General features: G+C 39.4%; 1 protein-coding gene and 1 pseudogene across 1 annotated transcript in view; both read left to right on the top strand.

Annotated features, from left to right (window-relative positions):
• Nucleotides 1–27,282, top strand: part of Smim19 (small integral membrane protein 19) — a 69,099-nt gene that overhangs the window by 23,080 nt on the left and 18,737 nt on the right. The window lies entirely within an intron of this gene.
• On the top strand, nt 21,530–22,306 carry LOC103726624 (annotated as a pseudogene).

The raw sequence follows: 27,282 nt of genomic DNA, 5'->3' as shown, positions 1-27,282 counted from the left end.
ACCTGCACTCTTAGTATAAAATCTGGAAGAGCCTCAGTTGGCTTCTGCTTTAGAAAGGTTAATGCAGAAGTCTCTCCAGGCCCATGGGACAATGGTGTTAAGCGGTCCCAAGCTTGCAGGGCACATAGGCGAATTTGCTCTATACAACCAGCTGGGATTGCAGCTTGCTGAGTTCCTGTGGAGAAATTGCCCTGACCAAAAAGCTGTTCATAATTCCAATCTATAAATCCAGGTGGTGAATCCTGTCCTGGCTGGGGTCTCAGCTGTTGATTATGAGTGTCATTTCTCTTAACTTGCATTAGGCACTCATCTTGCATTAGGCATTCATCTCTAAATAAGGCTTCCCATTGTACAAATAACGGACTGGGGAGTGTAGATCTACAAATGTCTCTCCAGTCTTGAGGAAGCAGGTTAGTATTAAATGTTTGTAATATAGATTTAGTCCAAGGAGCATGAATGCCATCTTCCCGCACAGCTTGGCACAGTTCTTTAAGCTCTGTGGTTGGAATTGGATACCAGGCTAGGGGGCGTTGTCTGGTTATTTGCAAGTTGACAGGAAAAGCCTCTACTGGTTGATTTTGGGGGTCCTGAGACCTCTGAGGCTGGAAATTTTGAGGCTGGCAGCTTTCACTGTCTCTAAGGTTACACAGCTGCTCTGTAACTGTAAGGTATGTCTCCACAGGGGGTGGAGGTTGCCAAGGTGGAGGGGGAGGAGGTTTTACCTGAGAATTTTTGGAAGCTTTTGAAATTTGGGCATTAGTATCTGGGCTTGTTGAATCAGCAAGAGAGGGGTGAGGATCAATTTTACTGATGGGTGGATTTTGTTTGGCTTGGTCAGGTTTTATTTTTGAAGTTGTTGAATTTGTTACTGGGCTGTTTTTAGGGTCTTTTTTTATCATCTAAAACCTCTTTTTTATTATTCTCTGGCGCCTGTAAACTTTCTTCAATTTTAGGTGGGTTTTTTAAGCACTGCTGAATGGCTGCCATTATTGGGAAAAAGGAAAGAGGAAAATCATGCTTTTCTTGGGCTTCTTTCTTATATGCCAAATGTGAAAGAAAGCTCCACACCTCTGGATCAGATATGTCTGCGGATATGATCCAGGGTGCAAATTGGAACACCTCATTCCAAAATTTTAAGCTTTCCTCTTTTGAAATTGTTAATTCCCTAGATTTAAGTAGAGTTTTAAGAGAACGGATCTGAAGCTTTTTCTTACGTGATATAGAATTTCCCATTGTAATGGGAAGATTTTTTTTGTGTTGTTGTTTTTTTTGTTTTTGTTTTAGATGTTTTTACAGCAGTCGGACACTAGAGGGCAGAAGCGCCTTGGCTGAGACTGCAGAAGAAAAATGTGTCACTTTAAATCTTTTGTCCTTGGAGCTGCTTGAGCCTTGGCTGCAGCCGCTCGGCAGGGGTTAGCTAATTTGAATTTTTACTGAACTAGCTTTTGGGGGCAGGATAGAGGGATTTGCCTGACTCCAAAGCTTAAGTGGAGATCCCTGGAATCTTTGGGGATTTTTTTCTAACAGTGTTCAGATAGAAAAGTTGAGAAGTGATGGTTTCCAAAGTGACGTTCCTGAAATAAAATTCCAGGGGATCACAGTGGCTCCCAGTCACAAGACCTGCCCGTAATTTTGAGAGGCTGGCGGCCACCCCTAATGGTCCTTACTTGGCCGATGTGTTACCAGTTTTGATATTAAAAAGAGATGTCTAGACAGAGGTCTTTTGTCCACACCTGTACAGGCAGTCGGGGTCCTCCTAGGATGTCAGAGAGACCTTCGGCCAACACCGGGGAGTAGCCCTGGCCAGGAGGCATCAGTTGTTTCTCTGGTCCTAGCGGTCCCTCGCGAGGACTTCTAGACCGGAAAAGGAAAGGAGGAAATTTTAGAAGAGAGGAAGAGATTAGATTACCCTCTAGAGTGGGAGGGATACTCACGGATTCTAGTGTTTCTGTGGGCACCAGCTCCTAGCTGGCACGAGGTTCAGAGGCTAAGCTCCGTGTTGTTCTCTGGGTCCCACGTGGTTCAGAAGCCAAGCTCCACGTTGTGGCGCCAGATATGGGCCTGCGCTCTCTCTGGGCGCACTTTCCAGAATGGCACGGCGGATCCACAGGCTCCCCCGCCAGTGTGCGCACGCTCTCTGGGCGCACTCCCGGGATGGCATTCCCCTGCCGTGTGTCTGGAGGAAAGCTGGTCTGGTCCTGTTGGCTTCTCCGTGTCTCTATGGGCCTCAGGCGTGGTGTGCGTGGATATCTCTCCGGGCCCCTGGATCTCGGGGCCCCTGCCACACCTGGCTAGTCGCTGGCGGGTCTGGCCACAGGCGTCTCTAGCCGCGGCTCTCTGGGAGTGGCGGGTGCCCTTCAGGCTTTCCCGGCGGCTTGGGCCCCGTGTCTCTGGAGCTTCCTCTGCTACTGAAGCATTGTTCAGCCGAAATCCTGTCCCTAATCCACCCGTGTACTATTCCTCAGGATGTGAGGTTCCTGGCCACAGAACCTCGCAGGGAAGAGTATGGAGACGGCGAAAGCTAGGGTGTCTGCAGATCATGAGGGAGTGCTGCCCCCCGGGGAGGCTAGATTGCAGGCAGGAGACACAGAACTCAGTCTACAGCTTCTTTATTCCAAGTCTCAGTTCCTGCCCTAGCTAGCTCCAGCTCCGAATATTGAGAGAAGACTAGGATATTTTATACCATGGGGGTAGTGGTAAAAGCTTTGGCTGTTAGATGCTTTGTGAGGCACTGTATTTACATATGGAAGTGGGTTTCTGCCACACTGCTAGACTGTTGTCTGCCTGGAGAAATTACAGGAAAGCATGGTACCTGTTAGAGCCAAAGGCCATGTTTATGTTATGGCATTCGTGGCAGACACTTCAAAGAGAGAGACAGGAAAGATGCCAGGAAGACATCTTGCTATGAAAGGAGCCGGCAGCACATAACCTGAGCTGTATGAGCTGTCCGGTGTGAAGGGGCTTCCACTTTGCATAACAGAGGCTCCCAACAGAGATCTGGTGTAGTAATCCCCTCAGCTTGCACTTCATTCTCAGGGTTGCTTTGGCTACCCACATCTTTTGTGCTTCCGTATGGATTTTAGGATGGTTTTTCTTAATTCTGTGAGGTATGTCATGGAGATTCTGATTGGGATTGCATTGAATTTATGTGTTGCCTGTGGTAGAATAAACATTTTCACAATATTAATTCTTCCAATCCATAAGCATAAAAGGTCCTTCCATCTTCTGGTGTCTTACTCAAATTTAAAGATTTAAAATTTTCATTGTAGAGATCTTTGTCATTGATCAAGTTTATCCTGAGATATTTCTTTTTTCCTTTTTTTTTTTTTTTAAGTTATTGTTAATGGGAGGGTTTCCCTGTGTGGGTCTCTCTCTCCCCTTGTGGGCTGTTGGACACCGATCCACAAGGACAAAGGGAGCAGAAGCAATGAATGGGATTGGGACAGCCAGTGAGCATGATGGAAAAGACCTTCCAGGGAGGCAGGTTCAGTGATACAGCTCCATTTATTCAGTGGGGGTTAGGGAAAATATAGGGTGGAGGCAGCAACCAAAGCTTCAGCTGATAGGTGTTCATAGTGTGCTTTATTTACATGTGGTCGGGGATCCTATCGTCTGACTATAGGGCAATGCCTAATTGTAATATAGAAAAAACCTGGAGGCAGTTTTATTGCAGGTAACTATGCCAAAGGTCATGTTCCAAATAAGGTCAGGCATCCGTGCTTGGAGGCACTTTCCAGGTAAGTCAGGCAGAGACTAGGAGGCCCCCGCTGAGAAAGGGAGTCCATACAGCGCCGAGCTCCTTAGAGCTATCCGGACATGGTGGACTGCAACCTTAGCAGCAGGGTCCCCCAACATCCCTGTACTCTTTCTCCTATTGCCTGTTATTGGTATATAGAAAGGCTACTGATTTTTGTAGATTAATTTTGTAAACTGCCACTTTACTGAAAGTATTAATCAATTCTAGGAATTTTCTGGTGGAATTTCTGGGATCTCTTAGGTATAATACATCATCTGTAAAAGAATAATTTGACCTCTTCTTTTCTAGTTAGTATTCCTTTAATTTCCTTCTCTTGTTTTATTGCTCTAGCAAGAGTTTCAAGCACTGTATTGAAAAGGAATGGAGATAGTAGACATCCTGATTTTAATGGGAATGCTTCCAGTTTTTCTCCATTTAGAATGATGTTGGCTCTGGGTTTGTTGTATATAGCTTAAATTATGTTGATATGTTCCTTCCAGTCAATTTCCTTTAGGACCTTTGTCATGAATGCAAGCTGAATTTTGTCAAAGGTGCTTTCTACATCTATTGAGATAACAGTATGGTTTTTGTCTTCGAGTCCATTTATATAATTTATGGCATTTATTAAATTAAATATATTGAACCATCCCTTCATCTCTGGAATAAAGCCTACTTGATCATGGTGGATGATCTTTTTGATGCATGTCTGTGTGCAGCTTGCAAGTATTTTGTTGAGAATTTTTGCATCTATGCTTGTTAAGGATATAGGTCTATAGTTTTCTTTTTTGTTGTGTCTTTACCTGGTTTTGGTATTAGAGTGATGCTGGCTTCATAGAAGGAATTTGACAGTTCTCCCTCTGTTTCTGTCTTTTTGAATAATTTAAGTAGTATTGGTTGCAGATCTTCTGTAAATATCTGGTAGAATTCTGCTGTATATTTATCTGGGCCTGGGCTTTTTTTAATCGGGAGGTTTTGTATTACTGTTTCAATTTCCTTATATATCATGGGTCTGTTTAAATAGTTGATCTCTTCTTGGTTTAGCTTCGGTGGTTTGTGTGATTTTAGATATCCATCCATTTATTTTAGGTTTTTAAACTTAATAAAGTATAGGTTTTTAAAATGTTCCCTTATAATGTTCGGGATCTTTTTGGAGTCTGTTGTGATGTTTCCCCTTTCATCTTTGATTTTGTTGATTTGGATTTGCTCTTGGATCTTTCTCTTGGTTAACTGGGCTAAGGGTCTGTCCACCTTGTTTATCTTTTCAAAGAATCAACTCTTAGATTCATTGATTCTTTGTATTGTTTTCTTTGTTTCTATTTCATTAATTTCTGCCCTGATTTTTGTTATTTCTTCTCATCTGCTGGGTTTGGGTTTAATTTTTTCTTGCCTTTTCAGTCTTGAGCTTCAATGTTAAGTCATTTATTGATGCCCTTTCTGATTTTTTTAATGTAGGTCCTTAGAACTATAAACTTCCCTCTTAGGACTGCTTTTAAAGTGTCCCAGAGGTTTTGTTGTGTTGTATTTTCCTTTTCATTTAGTTCTAGGAATACTTTTATTTCTTTCTTAATTTCTTCTTTGACCCATTCATCATTCAGGCGTGTTTTGTTTAATCTTGTGTAGGTATTAGGGCTTCTTTTGATACTGATTTTAGGCTTTATCGTGTTGTGATCTGATAGAATGCATGAAATCATTTCTTTCTTTTTTTTTTTTCTGTATTTGTTGAGGTTTTGTGCCCAGAATGTGGTCAATTTTAGAGAAAGTTCCATGGGGTCCTGGAGTAGAAAGTGTATTCTTTGGTGCTTGGGTGGACTATTTGGTAGACGTCTGTTAGATTTGTTAGATGTATGGTATCATTTAATCCAGATGTCTCTCTGTTAATTCTTTGTCCAGTTTACCTATCTAATGGAGACAGTGAGGTACTGATGTCCCCTACTATTACTGAGTTAGGGTTAATCTAAGCCTTAAAGTCCTGTAGTACTGTTTTTATAAAATTGAGTGTACCAGAGTTTGGTGTACATATGTTCATGATTGTAATATCTTCTTGGTCAATTGTTCCTTTGATCAGAATGAAATGACCCTCTTTATCTTTTCTGATGTTTTAATTTGAAGTCTGTTTAGTCAGAAATTAGATTGTGACCCCTATTTGTTTCTTAGTGTCATTTGCTTGGAATATTCTTTTCCATCCTTTCACCTTAAGGTGTAGTACCTGTCCTTACAGATGAGATGTGTTTCTTACAAACAACAAAAGGATGTATTTTTTTTCTACCTTCAACTAGCCTGTGTCTTTTTTTTTTAATATTCTATTTATTATTTTTATTTTATGTGTATGAGCGTATTGCCTGCATGTATGTGAGTGCACCCATGTCATGCAATGCTATGGAGGTCAGAAGAGGGATTCAGACTCCCCTGGAACTGGAGTTAAGGACAGTTCGTGGCTGCCATGTGGGTGCTGGGAATCGAACTTGGGTCCTCTGTAAGAGCAGTCAGTGTTCTTAACTGCTGAGCCATCTCTCCAGCCCCTAGCCTGTGTCTTTTGACTGGGGAGGTCAGCCCATTGATATTTAAAGTTATTATTAAAAGATGTGTATTGGTTGCCTTCATTTTGAATCTGTTTGCATTCATGGTCTAATTTTGTGTTTCCACAATAACACCTTCTTTACTTTCTTTCTGTTGTCTCTGGGGTATAGTTGTTTCTCTCTCCAGTCTCTGCATTGCTTCAAGTATTCTTTGAAGGGCAGGTTTTGTGGACATGTATTCTTTCAGGTTATTTGTGGTATGGAAGATTTTACTTTCCCCTTCAACTCTAACAGACATTTTTGCTGGGTAAATTATTCTGGGCTGGCATCTATGGTCATTTAGAACTGGGAATACTTTGGTCCAGACTTTTCTGGCTTTTCATGGTGTCTCACATTTCCTGCATATTCCATTTCTGTGTCTTTTAAATTTTTTCACAATTGTTCCTTGAGTGGTCCACGTCTCCAACTTTATCTTCCATTCTTGGTATTCTGTTTTCCATTTCATTGATTCTATCAGTGGGGCTTTCTCCTGTTGTTTCAAATTGGCTTATTGAGTTTTTCACTTCCTTCTTCATTTCAGCCTGTATTTTCTTTTCTTTTTTGAAATTTTATTTACTGTTTTTTATTTTATGTGTACATGTGTAACGGCCTGCATGTAGGTAAGTGTACCTGTGTCGTGCAGTGCCTGCAGAGGACAGAAGAGGCTGTTGGATCCCCTGGAACTGGAGTTATGGACAGCTGTTAGCTGCCATGTGGGTGCTGGGATTTGAACCCGGGTCTTCTACAAGAACAGTGTTCTTAACTGCTGAGCCATCTCCCCAGCCCTCTCAGTCTGTATTTTCATCAGTATTTCTTTTTTGTGAATTCAGGCACTAGTTTATCCTTGTTGTCTTTTTGTTCTTTGATGTGTTTGTTTGCATGTTCTTTAAATTCTTCAAATTCTTTGATTATGTTTATAACTGTTCTTTTAAATTCCGTGTCCTGGGTTTATGTAGGCAGTTTTTGTTGTATACCTATTTTATAGGACTGGTACTGTTTGGTGGGAGTATACTGTTTTGGTTTTACATATTATTATTTTTCTGTGGCATGTGCATTTTGTTGTTGTTGTTTATAATTCTGGTATGAAACTCAAGCCGTCCATTGTTGAGTTGTAGTATGCTTCTGTATTATTGGTGTGCTGTGGTTGTTTTCTTATTGGGTATTTAAAGCTGGTTGGTCTTGGCTTTGGGTTTGCTCAGATTTTATATTGGAGGTAACAGATGGCTTCAGTCCAGCTACTCAAGAGTTACCATAGAGGCCCAAGTCAGGCTCCAGTCAGGTACTTTCAGGCTTCCTCCTAAAATCTGGACCCCTACCAGCAGGCAGTCACAGCACAATTTTGGAAACTCGGTAAGGGGAGGCCTGATGTAGGTGCTCTCAGGCAGTGTGCAAAGGTTTGGGCCACTACTAAAGGGGAGCGAAGCCTTGGCCTGGTGTGGCAGGATGGACTGCAGGTGGTCCCAAAATAGTGGGTTGGCCATGCTGGGATTTGGGCAAGCTCACCACTATGTGGAGGCTGGATACAAGCACTCTCAGGCAGTTGTCTAATGTCTGGGCCCCTCCTGTCAGACAGAGAAGCCTAGCCCTGATGAAGAGGGAGAGGCCACCTGGTCCCAATGTAGGCTGTTAGGCATGATCTGGAGACGCTCACCGCCATACAAAGGCTGGATCTGGCACTCTCAGACAGTCTGCTAAGGTCTGGGCCCCTACTGTAGGTAGGGCAGGGAAGTGTAGCCCTGGTTCATTGGGAGGGGACACATGTGGTCCCAATTGGACAAGGCATGATTTGGGGAAGCTCACCAGGCACTATCAGACAGTCTGCTAAGGTCTGGGCCTCTACTGTAGGACAGAGAAGTCTAGCCCTAACCCAGTGTAGAGTTTTTTTTGTTTTGTTTTGTTTTGTTTTTTTGTTTGTTTGTTTTAATGTCTTTGGGCAGGTTTATTCCTAGGTATTTATTTTGAGGCTCTTGTGAATAGGAGGGCTTCCATGAACTCTTCTGTGATTGTTATTAATATATCAAAAGGCTACTGATTGATTTGCTTACCTGCCACTTTCCTGAGAGTTTGATCATTTCTAATTTTCTGCTGGAATTTGGGGGGAGCGCTTATGTATAATATCATATCATCTGCAAATAGGGATAACCTGACCTTTTCCAGTTAGTACTTCTTCAGTTCCCTTCTCCTGTCTTAGTGCTCTAGCAAGAGTTTCAAGCACTGTATTACAAAGGAGTAGATATAGTGGACATCCTTGTCTGGTTCCTGATTTTAATGGGAATGCTTTCAGTTTTTCTCCATTTAGAATGATGTTGGCTGTGGGTTTGTTGCATATAGCTTTAATTATGTTAAGGTATGTTCCCTTCATTCCAATTCTCTCTAGGACTTTTAACATAAATGCATGTTGGATTTTGTCAAAGGCCTTTTCTGCATCCTTTGAGATGACCATGTGATTTTTGTCTTTAAGTTCATTTATATGATTTATAATGTTTATTGAGTTACATATATTGAATTTTCCCTGCTTATTTGATCATGGTGAATGATCTTTTTGATGTGTATCTGTATGAGATTTTCAAGTATTTTCTGAGAACTTTTATCCCTTTGTTCCTTAAGGATATGGGTCTATAGTTTTCCTTTTATATTGTCTTTATGTGGTTTGGGTATTTGAGTGATGTTAGCTTCATAGATGGTGTTTGAGAGTTTATATGTATGAGTGTATTGCTTGCATGTGTGTAAGTGCACCCATGTTGTGCAGTGCTCTCGAAAGCCAGAAGAGGGTGTCAGATCCCCTGGAACTGGAGTTACAGACAGTTGTTAGTTGCCATGTGGGTGCTGGGAATTGAACCTGGGTCCTTTGTAAATGCTATTTGTGCTCTTAACCACTGAGCTATCTCTCCAGCCCCCAGGAGTTCTCTGTTTCTATCTTTTTTGAATAGCTCATGTAATATTGGTTGTAGATCTTCTGGTATGCCTGGTAGAATTCTACTATCTATCCATCTGGGCCTGGGCTTTTTTAGTGGGGCTGTTTTCTATTACTCTTTTAACGTCCTTATTTGTCATGAGCCTGTTTAAGCTCTTGATGTCTTCTTGGTTTAGCTTTGGTGGTTCCCATGAATTTAGATATTCGTCTATTTCTTTTAGTTTTTCAAATTTAATAGAGTATAGGTTTTTGAAGTATTACAATGTTCTGGATCTTTTTGGTGTCTGTAGTGATCGTTCCCCTTACATCCCTGATGTTGTTGATTTGGATTTGCTCTTTCCTTTGGTTAACTGGGCTAAGGGTCTATCTTATCTTTTCAAAGAATCAGCTCTTAGATTCATTGATTCCTTGTATTGTTTCCTTTGTTTCTATTTCGTTAATTTCTACCCTGATTTTTGTTATTTCTTCTTATCTGTGGGGCTTGGGTTTCATTTGTTCTTAGCTTTCCAGAGCATTGGGTTGCACAGTTTAGTTATTTGTGTTGTTTCTGATTTTTTAATTTTTTTTAAATTATTTTTATTTTATGTATATGAGTGCAGTGCCTGCCTGTATGTAAGTGCACCCATGTTACGGAGTGCCTGTGGAGATCAGAAGAGGGCTTCAGATGCCACCATGTGCATGCTGGGATTTGAATTCAGGTCCTCTGCAAGAGCAACCAGTGCTCTTAACTGCTGAACCATCTCTCCAGTCCCTCTTTCTGTTTTTTTAGTGTAGGCACGTAGAGCTCTAAACCTCCCCCTTTGGACTGTTGTCCTAGAGATTTTGTTGTGTTATGTTCTTTTTCATTTAGTTCCAGGAATACATTTATGTATTATGCCCTAGCATGTGCTCATTTTTATTATGTGTATGAGTGTATGTGTAAGTGCACCCATATCATGCAGTGCCTACAGAGATCAGAAGAGGGTGTCTGATCCCCTGGAACTGGAGTTACAGATGGTTGTAACCTGCCATGTGGGTGTCAGATAGAAAGTATATTTGGTGCTTGGGTGGAATATTTGGTAGATGTCTGTTAGGTCCATTTGACGTATGATATCATTTAATTCAGATGTCTCTCTGTTTGTCCAGTTGACCTGTCTATTGGAGATAGTTAGTGGGGTATTGAAGTCCCCTACTATTACTGAGTTAGGGTTCATCTGTGTCTTAAAATCCTATAGTTCTGTTTTTATAAACTTGGGTACACCAGAAGTTTGTGCATATATGTTCATGGTTGTAAATCTTCTTGGTCAATTGCTCCTTTGATCGTAATGAAGTGACCCTCTTTATATCTTCTGATTAATTTTAGTTTGAAATCTATTTTGTCAAATATAAGAATTGCAACCCCTGCTCTTTTCTCAGTGCCATTTGCTTGGAATATTTTTTTCCCCATCCTTTCACCCTAAGGTAGTGCTTATCCTTGAAGGTGAGATGAGTTTCTTATAGACAATAAAAAGATTTTGTTTCTTAAGCCATTCAACCAACTAGCCAGTGTCTTTTGATCTGGAAATTGAGTCCATTGATATTTAAAATTATTAAAAGATGTGTATTGCTTACCATTATTTTAATTTCTGTTTGCATTCTTGATCTAATATTGTGTTTCCACATTTATACCTTCATTTAATTTCTTTCTGTTGCCTCTTAGGTATAGTCGTTCCTTTTTTCAGTCCTTTGTATTGTTTCAAGTGTTCTCTGCAGGGCTGTTTTGGTGAATGTGAATTTTTTCAGCCTATTTATGTCATGGAAGATTTTTCTTTCCCCTTCAACTATGGTAGACAGTTTTGCTGGGTAAAGTATTCTGGTTTAGCATTTAGACCTTGGTATACTTTGGTGTAGACCTGTCTGGCTTTCCTAGTTTGCATTGATAAATCAGTTGTAATTCTTATGGGTTTTCCTTTATATGTGAGTTGTTTTTCTCCTGTAGCTCCTTGTTCTGTATATTTAATTTTTTTTTTCTATGATATGCATGGGGAGTCTTTTCTGGTCCTGTTGGTGTTCTGTATGCTTCTTGTACTTGTTTGGGTATGTCTTTCCTTAATTTTGGGAAATTTTCTTCTATAATCCTATTGCATATCTGATCAACACTATTATCTGGAATTCTTCTCCTTCATCTATGCATAAATTGGGTCTTTTCATGGTGTCCCACATTTCCTGCATTTTCCATTTCTTTTTTAAGAATTTTTTCATATTCTTTGCTTGAATGGTCCAGTTCTTCAACTTTATCACCAATCTTGATGTTATGTTTTCCATTTCATTCATTTTATTGCTGAGGCTTTCTCCTGTAGTTTCAAATTGGTTTGAGTTTTTCACTTCCTTCCTCAACGTGAGTTTTCTTCATTAGTTCTGTCTCTTTTGTGAGTTCAGTCAGAAGTTTATTTTTGTCTTCTTTTAGTTCTTTGAGTTGTTTATTTCTGTGTTCTTTAAATTTGTTGAATTCTTTGATCATGTTTATTACTGTTCTTTTAAATTCTGCCTGTGTCCAGGGTTATATCTAAGGGGTTCTCATTGTAAAACTCGTCTATAGGACTGGTGGTGTTTGGTAGAGACATTATTTTTGTATCTCATATTATTATTTTGTTGTGTGTGGCATGTGGATTTCTTTTGTTGCTTAGTATGAAATGTAAACCTCCCTTTGTTGAGTTGAAGCTTGATCTTGTTTGTATTATTTGGGTGCTTTCTGATTGGTTATGAAAAGCTGGTTGGTCTAGGCTTCAGGTTCTCTCTCTTGATTTTATATTGGGGAGACCAGATGACTCCAGTAAGGCAACTCAGGAGCTGTCCAAGAGGGCACAGTGGCCCTGGCTAGTTAGGAGCACTTCAGTAAGGCTTCAGATGGATAGTGCCAAGTCCAGGGAGAGGAAATTGGAAATGGATGTGCTGGTCCCTACTAGTCAGCAAGGAAGCCTAACCCCTGGAGCAGTGGGAGGGACTGTAGATGTTCCCAAAACGGGGATGGACGAGATTTGGGCAGCTTATCCTTGAGGCAGAAGTTCACTGGAAGTCTCAAACGGTCTGCTTTTGCAAGAAGACATTGTGTGATGACGAAGGCTTCTCTGTTTTTTGTTTTTTGTTTTGTTTTTTTTTGAGACAGGGTCTCCCTGTAGCCACAGCTGGTCTGGAACGCACTATGGAGACCATGCTGGCCTCTATCTCACAGAGATCCACCTGTCTCTGCCTCCTGAGTGCTGGTATTAAAACTGTGAGCCACCACACCTAGTTGAGTTTTATGTTTTTTTAAGAGTTTGATTTATTTTTTAAAATATTTTAGATGAGGGGGAGATGTCATGGCATGTGGCAGTTCCAATTTAATATTTAAACTTTTTGTAATTTCCCACAATATTTTGAAGATGAAGTGGCCACCATTGTCCAATTGTATATTTTCTGCAAAGCCAAATCATGGTACAATTTGTTTGAAAATTGTACATATTACCAGTGGTAGCAGCTGGGGTTTGTGGGTGAGGGGCTCTGGAGATGTGGTCTACTGTCAACAGTAAATACTTTAGCTTTGTTACCTTAGTCACTTACATGAAGTCCGCCTGGATACTTTGAAAAGTTCTCAGTCTAGAAGGCCTTTTACTTGGTTTTTGTTTTTTCACTACATTTTTGTTAGCCTTTGGCAAGATACACATCCCACACACACGGTTTTTAGCAATGGTGTAGACTCACAATACAATTACTTTGTATTATATGTAGCCTAAGGTCTCCAGTGACTCTCCTTTCTAAAAGAGGTACATTGGTTAGAGTTGAGTCTCTGGAGACTTTGTAGTCTCTTTGATCAAGAAACAGGGTGACTTTAATAGAGGGATCCCATTGTTTTCTGGGTCCTCGCTGACCTTAGAGGACGAAGGCCAAAATATTGGCTTTCAGGGACTGGAGAGATGGCTCAGTGGTTAAGAACATTGGCTGTTCTTGCAGAAGACCCAGATTCAAATCCCAGCACCCATATGGCAGCTAACAACTGTCCATAACTCCAGTTCCAGGGGATTCAACAGCCTCTTTTGTCCTCCGTGGGCATTGTACGACTTGGGTGCACTTACCTACATGCAGGCAATGTATGCATACACATAAAATAAAAGTAATAAACAAAATGTTAAAAAAAATATATTGGCTTTCCTTTATGACCCTCTTATCATCATTGATATTGGCCTCTAAAATTTGTTTATTAAACCCCAGAAGGATAGCTTTATCAGTCTTGTAATTTTTGACTTTTTTTGTAGCATTTACAAAGCTTAGACAAAAATAAACAAAAAACCAAAACAACAAACCAAACAGTTTTAAATAAACCCAAGTTCCCCAAGTGGTTAAAGCCTGACAAAGTCTCATTTTTATAAAACTTGTATAATTCACTCAGACTTTTTGTGGCTTTAAGCATTTTGTTACTGTTGTTTTATTTTCATTTTTTATCCTTAGGAAAAAATATTATATTATCATATAAAATCTATCTTTATTTAAAACATTTTAATGCTTTTACCAAAAATGTAACATCATGAGTATAGCATTTTCAATAATTTTCTCTCTCATCTACTTAATTTCAGGGTTTTTTTTTGTTTTATTCTATTTTTTAATTATTTTATTTTATTCATTTTTTGGGTCTTTTTGAGACAGGGTCTCCCTGTAGCTCCAGTTGGCCCAGAGCTCATTATGTAGACTAGACTGGCCTTGAACTCACAGAGATCAGTCTGCCTCTGCCTCCTTTATTCTATTTTTTTAAGCAGAAGTTGGATCCCAATTATATACATGGCACATTGTACCAAATTAATATTACCCATACCCAAATTGTTAAACCATCAAACATCCTTTCTTTTTTTCCTCTCAAGTCCCATGCAAACTTTTTTTCTGCTTGGACTTTTACATTGCACTTTCATCCCCAACCATCACTCCCTGGTCCACCTGGTAGTATGACAGAGAGGAGCGTTAAAGTTTACTTTTCAGCAAGAGCCTTGAAGATATCAGTGATCTTGAGTGGTGAAAGCATCTTTATAAACAAGAAAAGAAAGTACACTGAGAGCCAGGAATCTTTACATGTTATTCCTATAACTGTACTTTTTTGATGACAAAAGACCTTTATTTTCCCTGTTCTAGCTAAGATAGAGAGAAGCATACAGCAGCACAGTCAGACAGAAAAGTCACTTCCTCTCCAGTCCCATTCTAAGATTTATCAAAGGTTCCTAGTAGGACTCATTTAAAAAAAAAAAAATCTGATTACCTTGTCAGGACTTGGGTTTGCTTTGCTCTGCTGGGGAGCTACTGGCTTCAGGCCAGAGAGACTTGATCTACGACAGAGTCTTGGACCCTGGAACTTGTGTATTTTCAACAAGCTGTTTATTTCAGAATTCAGATGGTTTTTATACATCCCAAGGAACTGGCAGTCACATGGTATATGGCAGTCACATACAAAGATTTAAGGTACAAAGAAACAGGACATAGTTATGCACCAGAAGGATGCTTAAACTTTTACTCAAGGTTACCAATGCCCATCTGCAATTTATTAGCCACAATGTTTTCTTTCTTAAGAGTTAAAAGCATGGTGAACTTTTAGCTTTTAGCTGAATAGTAAACCTTTAACCTGGCCTAATCTCTTAGCCAGGGATAGCCGAGTTATTTGTTCAGGATAAGGAGATGAGCTAAGGATTGTTGACCAAAACACTTTCCCACAGAGCAGGGAGCCTGCACTTTTATGACCAGGCCGCTTCCTCCTGCCAGCCTAACAGTGTTCTGCAGGACAGGGATTATCAGAGCTACTGTTTTCAGCGCCCCTCCCTTTAGCAGAGAATGCAGCCTGGACCTATAAGTTTTAGGCTCATCTCACCCTAGTTTCCTACATTACCCTGAAGTGTTCTGGTTTCCCATACTTGTAACATTTGCAAACCATCCTAGAACCCCTTATCTATCTGTATGTCCTCTTCACATCATTTTAATTCCTTTCTGAAGCCTGAGTTTGCTGTCCAGGTTACCCCTCCTCTCAGTTTCTCACGATTTGATACCCCAGTTGCTGATGCCCCCAAGTCTTTTTGCCCCTCATTTTAAGGAACATGAAGGGGTGGTAACAGGGTACTATAGCCATGTCATGTCCAGAAGACCGTATTTCACAACAATATTCTCCATCCTCTAGGTCTTAAATTCTTTCTGCCTCCTCTTCTGCAGCAGCATACCCGAATCTTCTAGGAATTTGACCCTGTAAGTCCTATGGAGTCAAATTTGTATTCTCAAATGTCCTTTCCTGTGGATCCATCCTAATAGAATTTGGTTAACTTACCTGAGAGTCAAACTTTTTTTTTTTTTTGGTCTTTCTGAGACAGGGTCTCCCTGTAGCCGCAGCTGGCCTGGAACTCACTATGTAGACCAGACTGGCCTCGAACTCACAAAGATCCACCTGCCTCTGCCTCCCGAGTGCTGGGATTAAAGGTGTGCACCACCATGCCAGGCCTGAGAGTCAAACTCTTAAATGAGATTGACTCTCCCTTTCCAGCAGCCATTGGTTGCCATTAGTTACTCAGGAGGGGGTGGGTTTTCTTACCTACTTCTATATGTCTGTGGTGGGATTTTGTCTGGTTTGAGCTTGCATGGGACTTGTGCATGCTGTCATCATGACTGTGAGTTCATATGAGTAACTGACCAGCTATCTGGAAAACTCTGTTTCCTGTGATCATTTATCACGGTCTTTCTGCCCCATCTTCTGCAATGATCCCTGATCCTTGGGAGGCAGAAGTTTGATACAGGTGTCCTATTCAAGGAAAAGCACTCTGCATCCTCTTGTTCTCTGCATGTTGGCCAGTTGTAGGTATCTGTATTAATCGCCATCTGCTGCATAATGAAGTTTCTCTGCTGAGAGGTGAGAGATGCAATAATCTATGGTTATAACAGTAAATCATGGGGCTGGAGAAATGGCTCAGCGGTTAAGAACACTGACTGTTCTTGCAGAAGACCCAGGTTCAAATCCCAGCACCCACATGGCAGCTAGCACCTGTCCATAACTCCAGTTCCAGGGGATCTGACAGCCTCTTCTGTCCTCCGTGGGCATTGCATGACATGGGTGCTCTTACCTACATGCAGGTAATACACGCATACACATAAAATAAAAATAATCAAATATTTAAAAAAACAAAAAAGCAGTAAACCATTAGGAGTTTGTTTAATACTGTATATGTTTAACAAAATAATTGTATTAGGTTCTCCCCTATGGCTTGTGGGCTGTCTAGCCTCGAGTTCCTAGTCCTGGTATCAGTGTCAGGTATGGGCTCCATCTTATGAAACAGACCTTAAATCCAATCAGAAAGTGATTGGTTACTCCCATAATTCATGCCACTATCATACCAGTGGGCATATTGTTGTAGCTTTCAGGATTCACAGCTGGGTAAGGTTTGTGATTAATTTTCTCTTCTGGTAGTATGCATAGCACCTTCCAGAACCATGAAAGCTAACCAGTAGAGATGAAGCTTTGAAGTCAGTATTAGCTTGAGTTCTCCTTGTTTGTTTTATAGCTCTTATATGTAGTGTCTTCAACAATAGGTTCTTGCTTGTAAGTTCTTGTGGGCAACCATGAGTTGGGGCAATGGCCATTATTATTTTGCGGGTCTATGGGACCCTGGTAAACAGCTTCAAGAGAGAAAGTCCATTCCTGTCATTGAGCTAGTAGGGACAATATTCCCCTCCTATAAGATAACTTCTTTTAATCTTTTTATAATGTATATGCTTATACTTTAAGAAGCTTCTGTAGTGACAGCTTTGCATAGGGCTTTTTCTAAAGGTCTTTTGTATTATCCCTCCCTATACTCCCTCCTCTGCTCTGCCCTCCCATTACCCTCCTCCTCCATTTAATCTTCCTACTCTGTTCCCCTTTTCACCTTTATAGCACTGAATTCTGTTTTCTAATTGAAACCTGCATATCTATGAATTCAGAGCTAGCATCTGGCCGTGAAAGAGGGGATGCAACTTTTAACTTTCTGGGTCTGGGTTACCTTATTCAGGGTGATTGTTTCCAGTTCTATCCATTTACCTGTGAATTTCGGTTTTATTTTTTTAACAGCTGAATAGCATTCCATTATGTAAATATACCATGCTTTCATTATTCATTCTTCAGTTGATAGGACACATAGATTGTTTCCATTTCCTAGCTATTGTGAAAAGGACAGCAGTGAACATGGATGAATAGTAGTAGGATATAGAGTCTTTGGGTATATGCCCAAGAGTGGTAAGCAGCCATGGGATTTTAACCAGATTTACAAAATGAGGCATGAAATATCCTCCTGTGGAGCAGACCTCAAATCTAATCAGAAGGTGTTTGTTACCTCATAATAGTCATGCCAGTATTGCACCATTGGCACATGTCATCTGGCAGGTTGGTATTGCAGCATGCAGAGTCCAATGCTGGGTAAGACCATTCCTGCCTTTTCTCTTCCCAGCAGCATGCATAGCACCCCAGCACTCTGAACCTGACCAGCAAGAAGGAAGTTTTCCTGTTAGTCAGTTTGAGATTTATATCACTATGTCCTATAGCCAGTGTGTAGTGTCTTCAGTAATAGGGTCTTTTTTCTTTCGGTTTTTTGAGACGGGGTCTCCCTGTAACCCCAGCTGGACTGGAACTCACTATATAAACCAGGTTGACCTCAAACTCACCAAGATCTGCCTGCCTCTGTGTCTGCCTCCCAAGTGCTGGGTTTAAAAGTGTGCACCACCATGCCTGGCTAGTTATAGGGTCTTGGCCATGCAGTTATGATAGGTAACCAAGAGCAATGATAATAAATTCTTGTTTTGGAGACCTCTTGGGCCTCCTTGACCACTAACTCATAGGGGGGTATTAAATTCCTTATACAGCAATTTTTGTTTAATAACCTGCTCCCTTTGCGGGGGGAGCAGCATTTTTGCCTAAGCAGGATACGTCTATTCAATTATTTCTATCTCTCTCCCTCTCTCTCTCTCTCAATTATTTTGAACTAGTGGGTTTCCATAAGGTTTTTCATACATCCTTAGTTTTGGTTAACCCACCCGTTATCCCCACCTCTCCTCCACTGCCCCACCCCCCATTCCCACTTAATCCTTTAATTCTCACTCTGTCTACCCACCCTCTTCTTTTGTACCTTCTGTGTTCTATCCCTCGAACTATATTTTTCAGTTGGGTTGTGTGATACTAGGTTTCCATATGGCTTTTTCATATACCATTCTTTTAAGTTAACCCTCCCTCCCACCCCATTTTCTCCTATTCTTCATTATCCCTCCCTGCTTAAGCCTTTCCATCCCTAGTGTTCCATCTCTCTACTTTGGTTTATTTATGATTTACTATCCCTTCCCTATGTATCACCCCCAGCAGCCCCCCCTTTTTTTTCTTTTATAAAAACTTTTATTTGCTATTTTTATTTTATGTGTATGAGTGTATTGCTTGCATGTGGGTGGGTGTACCCATGTCATGCAGTGCCCACAGAGGTCAGAAGAGAGTGTCAGATTCCCCAGAACTAAAATTAAGGGAAGGTTGTTAGACCCCATGTGTGTGGGTGCTGGAAATCGAAGCCAGGTCCTCTGCAAGAGCAGTCATTGCTCTTAACTGCTGAATCATCTCTCCGATCCCAGAAGTGGAAGATTTCTATCCTCAAACTCTCTCTCAAATATTTATAAAATGGAATAAACTAAATATAACTTGTAATGAAAATGACCACTATATTTCTCAACATCTTCAGTTTGATGTACACATGTTGGCAGTAGAAGACGGGGGTTGTTTATGGTGAGCTATCTTGTTAGTCATTTGCTTCTTTTAATGAAGATGGTCCATGAAATAGTGATGTTTGAAACTGTTGCCTACGTCTCTTATCTGTTGGCTGAATGAGGTCCTCCAACAAAATTAGACCTTCTTTTTTTCTGCCGCCCATACCCAAATTTTGTTGGGGACAGGGGAAGGAATGTTACAGAGGAAAGGAATAGCTTGAAAGAACAGTTATCACTGCCCACATGGTAGTGGCTCCTCTGGGTGAGCCACCTAAGTCATCCCGGTGGACTGCAGTCTCATACAGCAGGGGTTTTATTGAGAGTAAAGCAAAGATTCTGAGGAGAATCAACAATACAGGAATGGTCCCCAGTGAAAGCAACACTCTAGTTAGGTGTTCCATATATCAAACTGTTCTATGGTTTAAACACTGTCAGTTCTATGGTTTGTTTCTATTAAAGATATAGATTTAGAATCTTCAAATGTTCTGTTTCTTTGTTTTCTGTAAATTTTTGTTTGTAATATGATAAATGTATAATAAACAATTTGCTTCTTAGGAAGTTTGGATAAAGACATCAAGAACAGGTATATGTTAGATTGTATTACATTTAATACATATTATCTTAAAAGCATTCATTGTTCTGGATTTTTAAATGCAACAGTCTCTTATATTGATATTTGAAATATTTTGTATATCATAAAATATTATTCAAGATTTATCTTAAAACATAAACTAAAATACAGAAACAGGAAAATTCAATATTTAAAGGCAAAAATATCTTAAGGAAAGCGCTTACTAAATATATATCACAGCAATGGATAGTTAAAAGTTTTATAAAAATACTTAATGTTGTCATTGTCTGATAGTAAACATTCAAGTAAAACTAGGTTTTCTTGTACTTCAAATGGGTGTCTCAAATGGAATGATGTAGTCAAGAAGCTTTCTGGAGTGTAGTGTGGGAAGGCGGCAATATTCCTCAAGCATAGTGAGCATTTTGCCATAAGTAGACCACCAGACTTCCTCATGCACAAAAGTTTGAGATCATAGCACAGACTCTGAGATCTAATGTTGTTACTAGACCAAGATAATGAATTTAGCTTTGATTTTGCTGAACTGATAAAATGTAATACTTTCTATAAGGCTTTAATGAAGCTTTTAATGAAGCTTCCACCATACCTACTACAATGACTTGTTTTTAAAAAGATTTATTTTTTCTTATTTTTGTGATGTTTTCTTCTTATATAAGCATTGTAAGTAAATAAATAATTTGCTTCCATTTTAGTACGGTAGATAGTTTAGATGTCAGAAATAAGGTGCTTTGCAAATTAGTGTGAAATTTTAAATGAGCTTAAGGCACAATTAAGTAGGGATTTCATCAATATGAATGCAAGTACTCTTTTCCTGAAGTTATATCTTCAGTACCTTCAGTATATGTAGGTCTGTGATTCAACTCTGAAATTATCATCTATTAAGATTTCTTTTTAAAAGAATGTAATTAATCACAAAAAATACATGCTATTTGTCATTAATCAAATCATTATTTTTACATAATGTTCCTTCATTGAAATGTTTCAATAGTTTCAGAAATTCAGAATCTCATAATCACAATTTCAAATAATAGTTTTGTTATTAATGGTTTTGTTATTAATGGTCTTGTCAAACATTAAGTGGCAATCAAACCATGGAAAAGAACAAATTTCTTCAATTCTGAAACCCAGAAAATATATATTTTGCATTATGCTGAGGTCACCCTTAGTTCTCTATTCTCTATCTTTTTTTTTTTTTGGTCTTTTTGAGACAAGGTTTCCCTGTAGCCGCAGCTGGCCTGGATTTGCTAATGGAGACCAGGCTGGCCTCGAACTCACAGAGATCTGCCTGCCTCTGCCTCCCAGTGCTGGGATTAAAGGCGTACGCCACCACGCCTGGCTTAAGTTCTCTATTTTCAAAATGAATTGTTGATCTTTTCTGAAGTAATAAAATCTATTATAAAAGATACCTAAGAATTAATTCATTCCTGAAATTAATTAATGTTCTATCAGACTAATTAACCAACAGTTCCTTTCTAGTTTCCTGGCTTCCACTTGTGCTCCAAGTTAAACATAAAAGAATTGAACCTAGGCTCTACATATGAGAGAGGACATGTGACATATGTCTTTCTAGGCCTGAGTTGGTTCACTTAGTATAATTTTTTCTAGTTCTAACCATTTACCTACAAATTCATGATTTTATTTTTTATAGCTGAGTAATATTCCATTATGCAAATGTAGCATATTTTCTTTATCCATCTATTGATGGATATCTATGTTGATTTTATTTCACAGCTATTGTGAGTAGAGTAATAATGAACATGGCTGGGTATCTGTATAGTAGATTTAAAATCCTTTGGGTATATGCCCAGGAATTATATAGCTGAGTCATTATGGCAATTCTGTTTCTAGTTGTTGTTTTAGAACCCTCCAGACTGATTTCCAAAGTGACTATACTAGTTTATACTCCTACCAACAGTGTATAAGAGTTCCCCTTTCACCATATATATCCAGAAATTTATCCATTTTGTTAGAGTCTGGGCTGTGCCTGGATCACACTGACTCCGAACATGACGGCAGAGTCGGTGATGGCCATGCTTGCTGTTGGGGTTTGGGGGGCTCTGCCAGGCATCCCTGTGTACTTCTGCTTCCTGGTGTTCATGAGGTAGTCATCGTGGGGCGTGGGCTACAAGCTGCTGATCCAGAAGTTCCTGAGCCTGTACTGCAACCAGCTGGACATGCACTGCAAATTTGTAATGCAGCTCTTTGTGGCGGAGTGGGGCCAGTACATGACCTGCCAGAGGGGTTCACCGAGAACTAGCACTGCAAGCAGTGGCTCGTGCCTAGCTGCTGCTGATCCAGCTCACCACCCTGGGGAACCTTACACCTCTGAGCACTGTGGTTTTTTGCTGCAACATGCAGGAAAGATTCTGACCAGCCATCAAGTATTTGGGAGATATTAGTGTAGAACAGAGACTGTTGCAAGGAACTCGGATATTAGGAATTAAGTTAACATAATGGAACAAATACCCCAAGGTCTGGACAGCACTATCCAAGAGACTGATTTAACAGGTATGAAACTGGTGCTTCCAAAGACCAAATTTTTAATGCTGTTAATCAAAAGTTCAAGCAGCTCTAGCAGATATCCCTGGAGTCAGGAGTGTTGTGTTATTTGGAGTAGAAACTCATATATATCCAGTAAACTGCTCTGGAGTTAGTTGGCCGAGGCATTGAGGTTCATGTTGTTGCTGATGCCACATCAACCAGGAGCATAATGGAGAGGGTGTTTGCTCCTGAGCGTCTCACTTGGACTGAGTGAGACCACAAGTGAGGCTATTGGTGGCTGACAGAGACATCTGAAATTCAAGGAAGTTCCAGAGTCCAGTCTAATTTCCAAAGCTTAGGACATTTAGAGAATCGAGATCACCACCAGGTGACAGACTGCAAACCCAAACAAGCGCTTGTCTCTACTAGAACTAAAATGTTAAGTCAAAAGTGGTTCCTTTGCCAGGTACGGTGGCACACGCCTTTAATCCCAGCACTCGGGAGGCAGAGGCAGGCAAATCTCTGTGAGTTCAAGGCCAGCCTGGTCTACATAGTGAGTTCCAGGCCAGGTGGGGCTACAGGGAGACCCTGTCTCAAAAAGACCCCCCCCCAAAAAAAAAGTGGTTCCTTTTTTGCAGCTCTTACAAACACTCAACTGGCTAGATTTGGAACCAGCATTTAGTTACAATGTCAAGGCTTCAGGTGCTGCTTGCCTTATTTTTTTCATAATGGGCTTTTATTATTATTGTTAAACACAATTACAATGGAGGTACCTGTTTCTTCTACTCTGTATCCTCTGACCGTATCTTTCCAGAGTCTACCCTAAGGTGAAGTTTTCTTAAATTGTGCACTTTAAAGAAAACATAGACACCAATAATGATTTCACTTTTATGTCATTGTGAGATATCTATGGTAATGCTATAGTAGACCCAGTGCTTTCACTCTGCAGGCTGACTGACACAGGATCCCTGTGTATAAGATGACAAGCAGGCTCTGGGTCACATATCTTCATTTCTCACAGGATTGTTGAGTTGCTTATTGAGGGAATTACATTGACTTAACCAGAGCAAATTATGTTAAATATTTTGTATCTTTCTTGATTGTACTCATTTTCTTACTCTGGTTAACATTCTGTGTTAATGTTCTTTTCCCACTGAATGTTTTAAGCCCTCAGTGGTTCTTTTAATTTTGTAAATGGAGTGATTTGCAATGCTGGGTAATTGACAGAGGTACTCTTTAACATTGTGAATGTAGGATGGTAACCAAATTTCTTCAACTTTCAGTATACACAGGATTTAGGGGAGAAATAAAGGCTGGGTAAAAGTGTACTTTTGAAATGCCCATATTCTATTTCATATTTTCTCTCCCTGCCCTTCAAATAGTATTAATACAAAAGGCATCAGTAGTGATTCAGTAGTGCTAATTCTGTGGTTATTGTTACCCATCAATAAATTTATTTTCATTTACTACTTAACTAGGGTTTAAAAACTTTTACAAAACATGTTGTGAAATGTGGAATGTGTACTAAATTAAAGAAATATACAAATATAAAAAAGAAATATAAAAAGAAATTTATCCATTTCTTTTAGATTTTCTAATTTAATGGAATATAGATTTTAAAAATATGTCTTTATAGTTTCCTGAATTTCCTCCAGGTCTGTTGTGGTGTTTCCCTTTTCATCTCTGAGTTTGTTCATTTCTGTCTTCTCTTTTCTTTTAGTTAATTTGGCTAAAGGTTTGTCAATTTTGTTAATGCTTTCAAAGAACCAACTCTTTGTTTCATTGATTCTTTGTATTGTTTTCTTCATTTCTATTTTATTAATTTCAGTCTTGATTTTATTTATTTATTTATCTCTTCCTGTCTACTCTTTTTAGGTGTTGTTCTTGGTTTTCCAAGGCTTCAAAGTACATCATTAATTTGTTGATATGAGATGTTTCAAATTTTCTGGTGTAGGCACTTAATTCTGTAATTTCCCTCTTTGGATTGCCTTCATTGTATCTGAAAGATTTGGGTATGTTGTATTCTCATTTTCATTCTATTCTAAGAACTCTTTAATTTACTTCTTAATTTCTTCCATGATCCAATTTTCATTCAGTAATGTGTTGTTTAGTGTCCATGAATTTGTGTACTTTTTTATTGTTGTTGATAGCTATCATTTCTTTGTGGCCAGATAGAACACAGGATATTTCAATTTTTATAAATTTGTGGATACTTTTTTGTGTCCTAATATATGGTCAACTTTGGAGAAAGTTCCATGGGCTGCTGAGAAGGAAATGAATTCTTTGCTGTTTGGGTGAAATGTTCTGTAGATATCTGCAAAGTTCATTTGATTTATGGTATCATTTAACTCCAGGTTTTCTCTGTGTAGTTTTTGTATGGTTGACCTGTCTGTTGGTGACAGCAAGGTCTTGAAATCACTCACTATCACTGTGTTGGAGTCAATGTGGGATTTTAGAGCTAATAAAGTTTCTTTTATGGAATTTATGCCCTTGTGTGAGGTCCATATATTTTTAGGATTATAATTTCTTCTTGGTGGATTTTTTTCCTTTAATGACTATGAAGTGACCCTCCCTGTTACTTCTGACTAGTTTTAGTTTTAATTCTACTTTGTCAGATATTAGAATAAGCTATACCTGCTTGTTTCTTAGTTCCATTTTCTTGGAATATATTTTTTCATCCTTTTATCCTGCGGTGCTATCAAACATTGTTGGTGAGGTGCATTTCTTGGAGACAGCAAATTGATGGATCCTATTTTCTAATCCAATGGGTTAGTCTGTGTCTTTTTACTGGGAGTTGAGACCATTCAAATTGAGGGTTATTATTGACCAATGTTTATTAGTTTTTGTTATGTTGGAGCTGTGGTGCTGTTTACTTAGACCTCTTTTAGTTGACTATTTGGGAATTATTTATTTATTCTTTGTTCCTTCCTGAGATTATGTAATCTTCTGATTCCATCAAATATTCTCTGTAGAGCTGATTTTTGTTTACATAAATTCCTAAAATCTGTTTTTATCATGGAAAGCTTTTCTTTCTTCTTTAATTACAACTGATAATTTTAATGAGGATAGTAGTCTGGGCTGGAATTTGTGTTCTTTCATGACTTGTAAGACATTGGTCCATGCCCTTCTGACTTTCATAGTCTCCTCTGAAAAGTCAGCTATTATTCTGATGGGCCAGCTGTTAAATGTGACTTATTCTTTCTCTCACACAGCTTCTAATGTCTCCTCTGTTTTTCTGTACATTTAGTATTTTGACTATTATGTGGCATGAGGAGTTTCTTTTCCAGCCCTACCTGCTTGGTGTTCTGTTTGCCTCTCGTACCTTGATAGGTGGTATCTCTTTACCTGGGTCTGGGAACTTCTATGATTTTACTAAAAATATCTTCTTCACTTTTGACCTGGGTTTCTTCTTCTTCTATGCCTATGAATCATATGTTTATTCTTTTTGCAGTGTCCCAGAGCTCTTGTATATTCTGTTTCTGGTTTATTTTAGACTTGACATATTCTTTGATTGAACCATCCATTTCTCCAAACTTGTCTTCAAGAGTGGATATTCTCTGTTCCACCTCCTCTACTTTTTGCTTCTTACCTCTAAGTTTTTTGTTTTGCGTTCCTAAGTTGTTTTTTTTTTTTCAAGTTTTATTTCAGATTGGCTTTTCTTCAGAGATTCTATCTTTTTATTAAATGCTAGTTTCATGTTTTAAATAGTTTGTTATGTCATTCAACTCTGTGTTTTCACCATTTCATTCAGGTTTTTATTCATATCCTCTTTGAGTTCCTGAAGCTGTTTATAATTGCTGTATTGAAATCATTGGTCTTGTTCATCCACTTGGCTTTCATTCTCTGGAAACATTACAATAGGGTTGTTAATTTCTGTAGTAACCGTATTATCTTGATTTTTAATTTTGTTTATGTTTTTTGGCTGAGACCTGGGCATCTGTGCTTGTGTGGTGGTGTTTTCTTGTTATGGGTAAGTGATCTCATCCCTGCTGAATGTTTGTATCTTATTTCCCCAACTTGTCAGTTGGCCTAGCTGAGTATTGCTTGGTATTCAGTTTTGGGACCACTTTATGTTGATGTACAATTGCGGTGAAAGAAGTGGTCTCAGAGGCAGGGGGATCTCTGTGAGTTCGAGGCTAGCCCGGTCTACATAGTGAGTTCCAGGCCAGCTGGGGCTACAGGGAGACCCTGTCTCAAAAAGACCAAAATAAATAAATAAATAAATAAATAAATAAATAAATAAATAAATAAATAAATAGTAAATAAATAAAGTGGTCTCAGTTCAGCTAGAGATAGGTGCACCTATTAAGTTGAGATACTAGAACTGACCGCACTGGGTCCTGGATCAGGAAGGTAGAATGGGGACTGCTAGGTAAACAGGTTTTCTGGTAAGTTAGGGGAGTTTACAGGTTTGGGGCCCTGTTTTCGGAGCTCTGTTTTCTGAGTACAGGAAAATCTCAGGGACAGAGTTCAGGACCACAAGTCTGGGGGTGGGAAAGGATTATAGAGATCCAGGCTGTGCTCAGAAATGAGATGGCAGAGAGTGACTTACCCTGCCTAGGCTGGAGGGGCACATAGATCTGGGATGGGATAGGATCCCTGTGTTCTGAAGAAGTCTGAGAACTAAGATGGCAGGGTGCTAGGGACTCTCAGCAATTGAGCTCAGGTACACAAGTCTGGGGCAGGGAAGGTATCCTGGAGATCCAGGCTGGGTTGAGAGCTGAGATAGCACAGAGTGATCCCAGTCTGTCTTTTTATTGGAGAATTGAGATTGTTAATATTCAGAGTTATTATTGAAAGATGTATATTAATTCTTGTCATTTTGTTGATTTTTGTGGTGTTTTCCTAAACCCCTTTTGACTAATCCTGGTATTGTTTATCCGCTGTTGCCTTTTTGGTTTGTTTATCCTTCTTTTTAGACCCACATATTCCCGCTGGTACCCTCTGTAGAGCTAGCTTAGTGGTAATAAATTCTATTTTTATCATGGAAGGTTTTTCTTTCTCCAATTTTAATTAATAGTTTTGCTGACAATAAGTTGTGTTGTTAGTTATGAACTTTCAGAAACTGGGATACATCTTTCCAGGCCCTTCTGAATTTAAATGTTTCTATTGAAAAATCAGGTGCTATTCTGATGTACCAGCCTTTTTAATTTTTTTTCTTTATTTTTTAGAAGAAGCATTCCATTACAGTTTTAACATACTCAATAACAATTTCCAGAGCAAAGATACATCTCTTTCAAAAGTGGCTATAAAAGTTTTAGGTTCACAATTGAACTAG

This window comes from Nannospalax galili, unplaced genomic scaffold, assembly GCF_000622305.1.
Source record: "Nannospalax galili isolate Female #2095 unplaced genomic scaffold, S.galili_v1.0 scaffold569, whole genome shotgun sequence".
Taxonomy (NCBI): domain Eukaryota; kingdom Metazoa; phylum Chordata; class Mammalia; order Rodentia; family Spalacidae; genus Nannospalax; species Nannospalax galili.
The sequence above is the reverse complement of the archived record's forward strand: the minus strand, read 5'-3'. Positions and strand labels throughout refer to the sequence as shown.